The 11,043-nt window shown below is 38.3% G+C and overlaps 1 long non-coding RNA gene across 1 annotated transcript; it reads left to right on the top strand.

Annotated features, from left to right (window-relative positions):
* Window positions 1-1,232: 1,232 nt before the first annotated feature.
* On the top strand, window positions 1,233-11,043 carry LOC118999307 (uncharacterized). Its single transcript, XR_005069084.1, has 3 exons — window positions 1,233-1,246; window positions 5,796-5,800; window positions 10,952-11,043. It is a non-coding gene; the product is annotated as an uncharacterized LOC118999307 (long non-coding RNA).

The following is an 11,043-nucleotide window of genomic DNA, read 5'->3' as shown; positions in this document are numbered from 1 at the left end:
TATGCATTAACTATCCAGTGAAACTTTAGCTTGTGTCACGGCTGCTTTTGTGAAATAAAGATTGTCTACTTCATTTTATGATTAGTTTAAAGCAGCTTTTAAAGAGAGATATAAATGAATATTCTCACAGTGACAATGGCCTTGCTTTAATCTTTGAGAAGCAAAACTTTTTTTGAATGACTATGGATGCTTATATGAAATCAAGATCATCTGATTGTCAATGATAAAGAGAACACAATGATATTGTACACCAAATGCTATTTCAAGAATAATGAATAATTACATTCAAGGAAGAATTCTTACTTTTCTAATGGGATTAGTCATACATATGCATTCTAGATATATATAGAGAATTCATTTGTGTAACAATTACACTTTTCAAAGTAGTTTCACATATGTTACTCCATTCTAGTCTCATAACCTCCTTCTGGATTCATTAGAGGAGCTATCATTTTCATGTACCAATTAGGACACTGACATAGACAGCTTGAGGAATATGGCCAAGGTGACTCTGAAAATTAATGTCAGAGCTGAGACAGGGCCATATTACTCCTTCTCTATTCCAATATGCACAAGGATTGGTATATCCTGTGGGAGCCATATTAACTTTTTGGAGAGCAACATCAAGACTAAAATGTTATGTGTCAACATCTTGCACATGGACCCTCTTTCAAGTGGGTTCATTTTCTATGGGGAAATGAAATGTTAGGTCCATCAGCCATATTCTTTAGGGTTGATTAGTGGTTACTTAAAATTCAGGTGAATCTGTCACTGTTGTTCCTCCCAAAATGGATTTGCAAAAGTCATGGCAGCACAAGGTCTGTTGTCAAATGTGCTACTTGCTGCTTTTTCAGTTTGCCCCTGCCTTTGTTTCAAAAGATTGCAGAATGCTGTATGGATTACTTTGAAGAGGAAGACAAGCTGATGTAACCCTTCAGGTTCCCAAGAGGGACAATGAAACACCCAAGAATTTTGTATTTGTTTGGTATAGAATCCAGGAGTTTGAAAGGGCATGACAAATTACTTAGTGCAGCCTCTTATTTATACTTTTGTGGAAACTGAGTCCCCAAGAGGGAAAGTGACTTGCTGAAAGTCACACAGACAATGGCAGAGCCAGGACTATAACTGTAACCACCAATTTCCAGATTAGTGTTCATTTTTTTAAATTAAAGCTGAAGTCAGAGTCTACTCCCTTCATATGGCATTATAATTAATACCATTAGTGCATATATCTAACTTCTACTCAGTACATTGTATGTTTTAAACATTATGCTAAGTGCTTTCTTTATATGTATTTTCTCTCACTTTTAAATGGCTTCTTTTTTTCAAAAGAAACAGAAAACCAGTAATAATTTACTGTCTCTCTTTTTTTCTACCAAGAAGAAAATATGAAAACCTTAACATTGATTTTTTAGCACCCTATGATGACCTCTCTTGGGGGTTTGACTCTGTGGGATGCTTCCCTTTAGACCTTGCTCATTTTCTCTCTCATCAAGCTATCTCATGATTGGTAATAAATTTCATCAATAAGAGAACAAGATCCTAAGCTTTAAAATATATCCAAATTGATCTTTGAGCTTGGTTTTTAGTTTGTAGAAGAACCCATCAAATGATGGGATTTATTCATGTATTTTTTCCTTTTCAGATAGTCTCCCTTCATCTCATTTTGAGAATATTATTTTTTCTTAACAAATATCATCTGTCCCATCAGATGATATTTCCTGTGATTTCCTGCTCTGCTTTGAACACCTTGCTAGAGGAGCCTTCTTTTCTAACACAATGGCTTTGGCCTTTCTAGGGAAGACAAAAGGCTAAACTAAAGACATAGCTGGTAAATCACCCCTGGCTGGGGTGTAGAGACTTAGTACTCATTAATTTACCTCTGCCCAGTTGGCTTTCCACAATCTTTCTCTTTTCTCATCCCCTGTAGGCTGGAAGTAAAGAATCACCAGGTTTTTCATTTGTATTTCCAGCAGCTCTGGATATAGCAAATGCCTATTTGAATTTGTCTTCCTTTGGACAAAAGGTTAGAAAGCCCAGAACCCCAATCTAAAGAACAGAGGAAAATTCGGAATGTAAACATCAACTTTCAGTTACATTTGCAAATCTTTTGTTCTCTTACAAATACCATACTTCATATTCTACCTCTGTGAATACCTTATTTTGTTTAATTGAGAGATAATTCACAGTGTGACTATATTATTACAACTCAGTTTAGTGGAAGAAAACTTGTTTGCTTGCTCATTCATTCATTCATTCATTCCTGGAATATTTATCATATTCTAGGCACTATGTAAGCCCTTGGGAAGTCAAACAAGCAAAGAAAACATAACCAAAAACATTGAGATAAAGAACAAACTGACAGTAACCAGAGGGGAAGGGGGAGGGAGATAATGGGGGAAATAAGGGGAAAGGTCATCAAGGAACATGTTTTAAAGGACCCATGGACAAAGCCAAAGGGGGGGTAGGATTGAGGGTAGGAGGTGGGGGTGAGTGTAGTGGGGGAAAGTAATGGTGGGAAAATGGAGACTACCATATTCAAACAATAATAAATAATGACCAAAAAGTTAGTCGTGTAGTCCCTGCCCTTGAAGTCATGGTTTCTCACTTATATAATCACATTTTGATGCCCTTGAAAAGTCATGGTTTCTCAGTTATATAATCACATTTTGATGCAATATGGTAAGTGCAGTGATAAAAGGTACAAACATGAAAAATTGTTGAGCTACTATATTTTGACAAATTGAGGGTGTGTATTGTGATTTATAAAAGCTAAGTGAAAGTTTCTGATAATGTTTAGATTATCTCTTTCCTCTTCCCTTCTCTTCTGCTCTTATTTCCTTCAAGCTGTTTTAGAGCTATTATATCTTAAGGGAGGATTCATCTATCCTGAGATAGGCTGGCCATGAGATTGAAAAATCATTTTAATTGAAAAAAAATTGTTACCATTTCAAAAAATGTTCGACCACCCTCTTAATACCCCTAAATGTTGGAGCCATACTTTCTTGGGTAACAGGGCAGAATTTATAGTCTAGAGAAATACAGAATAAGGGATGTTATAAATTCCCATGTTATTAAAATTCTTTGTTGGCAGCCTCATTTCATTTAGGCCTAGCTTAAAGACTTTCAGATCCTGGGAACAACTGTATGTTTTAGAGCAGAGATGTCAAACTCATTTTTACAGGGGGCCATATCAACCTCACAGTTGCCTTCAAAGGGCTGAATGTAACTTTAGGACTGTATAAATGTAACTGCTCCTTAACAGTTAAGTGAGAGCTTGGCACTGCTGCCAGATAAAACAAGGCAGAAGGCCAGATTTGGCCCGTTGGCCCTGTGTTTGCCACCTGTGTTTTATAGTGTCAAGTAGGTCAGGGGAGGAGGCTGCTTTGGTAGATTCTATGCACTCAGAGTTGAGTCATTGGCATAAAGCAACTCCCACATGTAAACAAAATAGGCAATAAAAATAGAAAATGCTTTCAAAATTTTACTAATATCCAAAAATGTGAAAATTCTGGGATGCTTAAGTTTGGTTAATTGTGTCATCAGTGTTATTCTATAATGTTTATTGGGTTTTAAATATTTAACTAAAAATAGAAAATAAATACTCATCCCTACCTAGTATCACTTTCTTGAGACAACCACTATGATACATTTTTATGTATCTTCTTATAGAAATTCTATATATCTATAAGCACATGTAATATTCAAATACCTTTTGCTGAAGAGTCCACATTCCCCTACTAATATGAAATTATAAGTTTATCAAATATGAAATGCTCATATATATTTGCATTTATTTCTGGATTATGTCTTATTTCCTTAACATGACTATCAATTTGTGCCAATATCACACTGTCTTAATTACCACAGAAAGATTTAGAATGTCCCTTAAAAAAGATTTTATTCATTTTACTTTTAGACAGAGAGGAAAGGAGGGAGAAAGGGGAGGAGAGAAACATCAATGTGTGGTTGCCTCTTGAGCACCTGCTACTAGGAACGTGGCTCACAACCCAGGCGTGTGCCTTGACTGGGAATCGAACCAGTGACCTTTTGTTCTGACACTCAATCCATTGACCCACACCAGCCAGGGCCTATAATGCTTTTTAATATCAATAATTTCCCCTGGATATCTGTCCAAGATGGAGGCATAGGTAGATATACTTTGTGCCCTAACACAACCAAAAGAAGGACAACAACAAATTTAAAAACAAAAAACAATGAGAACTGCCAGAACAATCAAATGATGTGGAAGTCAGACAATCAAGGAGTTAAAGAACAAACATTCATTCAAACTGGTAAGAGGGGCAGAGAAGGGCATCCAGGGTCGAGAGGACATGTGACAAGATGCAGGCAACAGGGGCAGGCAAGGTGGTATGACTGGTAGACTGGTGGTCCCACGTTTGTGTTCAGATGAACTGGGAGGAACAAGTGGGGAGTGAGACAGACCACTCAACCCAGAATTCCAGCATGGGGAAGTAAAGACTCAAAATCTCTGACTAAAACAATCTATGGGGGTTGTGGTGGTGGGAGAAACTTCTAGCCTCACAGAAGAGTCCATTGGAGAGACCCACAGGATCCTAGAACATACACAAATTCACACACCTTGGAATCAGCCCCAGAAGGGCCCACTTTGCTTTTTGGTAGCAGGAGAAGTGATTGAAAGCTGACTGAGAGCTGAGCAAGTGGCATTTTTCCCTCTCGGGCCCATCCCCACATAGAGCACCCCAACACAGCAATGTGGGTTGCCCCACCCTGGAAAATACATAGGGCTCCAACTCTTACAACTTTACAGGTACACTGGGACAAAAAAAATGGCCAAAATGAAAGAACAGATGAAAGCTCCAAAAATAGAACTTAGTTTCTATCATCGGATGAAGAAATAGCCAACCTATAAGATGCAGAGTTCAAAATACTGATAATCAGGATGCTCACAGAAATGGCTGAGTATGGTCACAAAATAGAGGAAGAAGTAACCTAGTTGATATGACTTGGTAGATTGAGTGCTGGCCTGTGAACCAAGGGGTCATCAGTTCGATTCCCAGTCTAGGGCACATGCCTGAATTGTGAGTCAGGTCCCCAGTAGGGGGAACATGGGAAGCAATCACACATTGATATTTCTCTTCCTCTCTTTCTCCCTCCCTTCCACTCCCTAAAAATAAATAAGTGAAATCTTTTTAAAAAATAGAGGAAAAAGTGAAGGCTGTGAAAAGTGAGATAAAGGAAATCGTACAGGGAACCAACAGTGATGGGAAAGAAACCAGGACTCAAATCAACAATCTGGAGCCGAAGAAAGAAGTAAACATTCCACCAGGACAGGATGAAAAAACAAAAATTTTTAAAAATGAGGAGAGGTTTAGTAACCTCTGGGACAACTTTAAATGTTCCAACATCTGAATCATAGTGGTGCCCGAAGGAGAAGAGGAAGAACAAGAAATTAAAAACTTCTTTGAACAAATAATGAAGAAGAACTTCCCCAATCTGGCACAGGAAATAGACTTCTAGGAAATTCAGGAAGCCCAGAGAGTCCCAAAGAAGTTGGATCCAAGGAAGCACACACCAAGGTACATCATAATTACATTACCCAAGATGAAAGATAAGGATAGAATCCTAAAAGTAGCAAGAGAAAAGGAGACAGTTACCTACAAAGGAGTTCCCATTAGACTATCAGCTGATTTCTCAAATGAAATTCTGCAGTCAAGAAGGGGTTGGAAAGAAGTATTAAAAGTCATGAAAGGCAAGGATCTATATCCAAGATTACTCTATCCAGCAAACTATCATATAGAATGGAAGTGCAGATCAAGTGCCTCCCAGATAAAGTTAAATTAAAGGAGTTCACCATCACTAACCCCTTATGATATGAAATGTTAAAGGGATTTATCTAAGAAAAAGAAGAAGATCAAAACTATGGACAGTAAGCCCTGGTTGGTGTAGCTCAGTGGATTGAGTGCAGACCTGCGAACCACACAATCATGGTTCGATTCCCAGTCAGGGCACATGCCTGGGTTGCAGGTGAGTTCCCAGTGGGGGACTCATGAGAGGCAACCATGCATTGATGTTTCTCTCCTTCCCTTTCCCTCTAAAGATAAATAAAATCTTTTTAATACTTCTATAAAAAAAAACTATGGATAGTAAAATGACAACAAACTCACAACTATTAACAACTGAACCTAAAAAACAAAAACTAAGCAAACAGAACAGGAAGAGAATCACCGAAATGGAGATCACATGGATGGTTATCAGTGGTGAGGGGGATGGGCAGAATGAGGGAAAAGGCACAGGGAATAAGAAGCATAAATTGTAGTCACAAAATAGACAGGGGGGATTTAAAAATAGTACAGGAAATAGAGAAGCCAAAGATCTTATGTGTACAACCCATGGACATGAACTAAGGTGGGGAATGCTGGTGGGGTGGTTGCATGGAGGAGGGAAATAAAGGGGAGAAAATAATGGGACAACTGTAATAGCATGATCAATCAAACATATTTTAAAATAATTCCCCCTCATTACTTTTCTTTTCTTTTTTCAGTTTTAGTGTTTTATTATGAATAAATTGTTTCAAAGGTTAATATTGCATTTTCAATATAAATTTTCTTTTCTTTTTCAGAAATTTTGAGGCTCTTCTGAGTTTTTAAAATTTCTTTTTATTTTTGGGGGAATTCTTTTTTAGATTTATAGAAACCTAACTATGATTTGCCTGCTATTATGTGTTCATAGAGGCTAGGCATATGGGTAAACAAGACCAACTGCAGGTTTTAATTGTGCCAAATACAAATAGATATAATACATTATGATAATTTTTACAGTTCGTATAAATGTTTATGAATCAGATCTCAGTAAGCCACAGGTGGCAAACAGAAGGCCCGGGGGCAGAATCTGGCCCTCCACCTTGTTTTATCTGGCCTAGAACCTTGTTTCTGCTCAGCAGCAGTGCCAACCTCTCAAACTGTTAAGGAATAGTTACCTTTATACAGTCCTAAAGTTACATTTGGCCCTTTGAAGTCAACTGCAAAGCTGATGTGGCTCCCAGTGAAAATGAGTTTGACACCCCTTCAGTAAGCCTTGTTCTACTTCTAGCCATATCAGTTATTAACTGTGAGACCATGGTCATGTCATTTCACCTCTAGGACTCAATCTTCTTATTTATAGAAGATCCAATTCTGAAAAAAAAATATGATTTAACAACCAAGTAATTTATAAAAGGAAATAGAAAAAGTTCCCAAGAAGGATAATTATTCAGAATATTAGGACTACTGTTTATTAATTCCAGTAATTCAGTGTTTCAATCCTCTTTCAGGTCTTCTGATAAGTAAGTTTCAGCTAAGTTCTTCTTTTTCTAACACTTTATTAATCTTCTTTTTTACCAAAGAGCAAGCAGACCTCACTCAGCTCATTGCTTTCAGTAGGAAATGTTTTTTAGTTAAATCTAATATTGTTTTGTGATTGTATTTATTTTTCTGGCTACATGTTATTTATTGGAAGAGATACTACTTTTCCATTTACTGTAGTGACAAACTTTCCTGTTAAAATAAATGTATTTAAGTAAAAGAGTGAGTCAAATTCTAGAAAAATGTTAATTAAATAATAATGAAGTTGATACACATAGAAAAAATCACAAAGTTTATTTGAGAATGATTTAAGTTTGGAAAACAATGAATTATGTGATTGAAGCAGAGACTGGCTAGGTTGTCACCATATCCAATTTCTTTTTATTGGACATATAGGAAGATTACATTTTCTAGCCTCTTTTTTTTTTAAAGATTTTATTCATTTATATTTAGAGGAGAAGGGAAGGAGAGAAGAAGAGAAACACCAATGTATGGTTGCCTCTCATGCATCGCCTGCTGGGAACTAGCCTGCAACACAGGCATGTGCCCTGACTGGGAATCGAACCCCGATCCTCTGGTTCACAAGCCCGCACTCAATCCAATGAGCTACAGCAGCCAGGGCTCTAGCCTCTTTTATAGTAAACTTGTAACTAGGTGAGTGAGTTCTGGTCCATGGAATGTAGGTGAAAGTGTTGTGTGTCAATTTCAGGCATGGTGGCTCTCAATAAATACCATGAGTTTCTCTGTTCATCCTCTCTTTCCTTGCCACTAACTAGTTGTAGAGTATCCATTGGAGGACTCTGAGTCCATAGAGGGGCAGCTTTGGGGCACTCCCTTTGGCTGAGTGGCCTGGAAAGCGGGAGAGACTTTGACTGGAACTTGGTACAAAGAACTCTTGCCAGTGGAAGGTGCCACATGACTTTGGATTAATTGGAGATCCTGCCTGGACAGTGACACAGCTGATGGTGCCAGTGGCCTGGAAAAATGGACGTGTGCTCTTTTCCTGATTTACAGCACCCGGAGTTGGGACAGTGGGAGAAGGGAGCGCTGTGTGTGTGTATGTGTGTGTGTGTGTGTAGGTGTATACCCTAAAGGACTTTGATATTTTAATGGAAGCATTAAGCCTGAATAGCATTAAATAAACATTTCATTTCCTTTTCACAAATCTCTGGCATTGAGAGATGTCTTTCCAATTGGCAGCGGACAGAAGAGCCCAGTAGATATTAGTATGCCATCCTTGGGAGGGGCCTCTGTTTTCTGCAGCAGTTTTTGGCATCCCTCAGTGGGCCAAGTATTGCCCCCCCACCTCGACCCCTTGTTTGGTAACATTACAACCCTCACGAGAGAGTAAGTACGCAAACATACCAGACTTGGCCTAAAAGCAGCCAACGATAAAGAAAGTGTTCAAGCTCAACAACATGAATATCTTAATCCCCAAATTACCACTAACTTCTAATACAAAACTAGACTATTCTATAATGATATAAAAGAAACAATGTTAATATGAGTAATAAGAAATTCTGCCCACACAAGTGTATATCAGAACAGATGTATGGATGGAACTGGAAAGCATTATGCTAAGAAAAATAAGCCAGGTGGTGAAAGACAAATACCATTTGATCTCACCTTTAGCAGGAACCTAATCAACAAAACAAACAAGCAAAATATAACCAAAGACACTGACATTGAGAACAGGCTGACAGTGACCAGAGGGGAGAGGGGAGGGAATTTCAGGGGAAAAGGGGAAGGGTTTGCAGTAACAAGTATAAAGGACACATGGACAATAACAAGGGGGGGAAGAAATGGGAGGGAGGTGGGAAGGACTCAGGGGTGGGCTGGGATGGGTGTAAAAGGCAGAAAACTGTATTTGAACAATTAAAAGAAAAGAACAGATGCCCACTGGTAGTTAACATACATAAAACAAACCAAATAACAAGCCCTTTATTCACCTACTTGTTAGCCCAACACAGGAGTGCCCCAGGGAAAGATTAAAAGGAGTAGAAGAAACTGGGAAAACACAAACCCTGCCTGTTTATCAAAAACATCACCTCTAGCATCCCCAGTATTAAAGGCACTGCCTGCCCCGTGACGTATATTCAACAGCCACAGTATCCCGACTGTGCAAAGGTAGCATAATCACTTGTTCTCTAAATAAGGACTTGTATGAATGGTCACACGAGGGTTTTACTATCTCTTACTCCAAATCAGTGAAATTGTCCTCCCCGTGAAGAGGAGGGGATAATACAATAAGGTGAGAAGACCCTATGGAGCTTTAATTAATTAGCCTAAAAGAAATCACCAAGTACCAAAAGGAACAAAATAATCTCCATAGGCTAACAATTTAGGTTGGGGTGATCTCAGAGTACAGAAAAACCTCCTAGCAATTACAAGTTTAGACTTACCAATCAAAACTGCATCACTTATTGATCCAAAATTTTTGATCAATGGAATGAGTTACCCTAGGGATAACAGCACAATCCTATTTAAGAGTCCCTATCAACAATAGGGTTTACAACTTTGATGTTGGATCAAGACATCCTAATGGTGCAGCAGCTACTGATGGTTCATTTGTTCAACAACTAAAGTCCTACATGATCTGAGCTCAGACTGGAGTAATCCAGGTTGGTTTCTATCTATTTTATGCCACTCCCAGTAGGAAAGGACAGGAGAGACGAGGCCCACTTCAAACAAGCACCTTCAAAAACCAACAGATGATATAATCTCAATCTGACATAATTCTCCTCTAGATCAGGGCTCAGTTAAAGTGGCAGAAACCGTAATTGTGTAGAATTTAAACCTTTATTACCAGAGATTCAATTCCTCTCTTTAACATAATGTTTTTAATTAACTTCTTATCCATAATTATCCTTGTCCTCTTAGCCATAGCATTCCTAACCTTAATTGAACAGAAAATCCTAGGATATACACAACTACACAAAGGACCAAATGTTGTAGGCCCCCATGGTCTACTCCAACCAATCGTCGATGCTGTAAAACTATTCATCAAAGACCCTTACACCCACTGACATCATCCATCACCATATGTATTATTGCCCTAATCCTAGCTCTAACCCTAGCCCTAACTATATGAATTCCACTACTAATACCGTATCTGCTAATCAACATAAACCGTAGTGTATGATTTATACTAGCTATATCAAGCCTAGCAGTATATGACATTCTCTGATCTGGCAGAGCCTCAAATTCAAAATATGCCCTAATTAGAGCTCTATGAGCCATCACCCAAACAGTCTCATACAAAGTAACACTAGCAACCATCCTACTATCCATACTATTAATAAAAGGCTCATATATACTATCTACCCTAATTATTACCCAAGAATATATATGACTGATCTTCCCCTCATGACCCCTTACAATAATATGATTCATCTCAACCCTAGTGGAGACCAACTGAGCTCCATTTAACCTGAGAGAAGGTGAATCTGAGCTAGTCTCCAGCTTCAATGTTGAGTACATGGGAGGACCCTTCACCCTATTCTTCCTAGCAGAGCACTGCCAACATCATTATGATAAATGATGATCATGTAAGATCACTCCCTAACAATTATTCTATTCCTGGGAGCATACAAAAGCCCAACCACCCCTGAACTGTGTACCACTAGCTTCACAATCAAAACCCTATTACTCACAATATCATTCCTATGAATTTGTGCATCATAACCACACTTCCGATATGACCAACTAATACACTTAT

The sequence above is a fragment of the Sturnira hondurensis genome, unplaced genomic scaffold (genome assembly GCF_014824575.4).
Source record: "Sturnira hondurensis isolate 20B ecotype Veracruz unplaced genomic scaffold, ASM1482457v3 Scaffold0014759, whole genome shotgun sequence".
NCBI lineage: Eukaryota > Metazoa > Chordata > Mammalia > Chiroptera > Phyllostomidae > Sturnira > Sturnira hondurensis.
The sequence above is the reverse complement of the archived record's forward strand: the minus strand, read 5'-3'. Positions and strand labels throughout refer to the sequence as shown.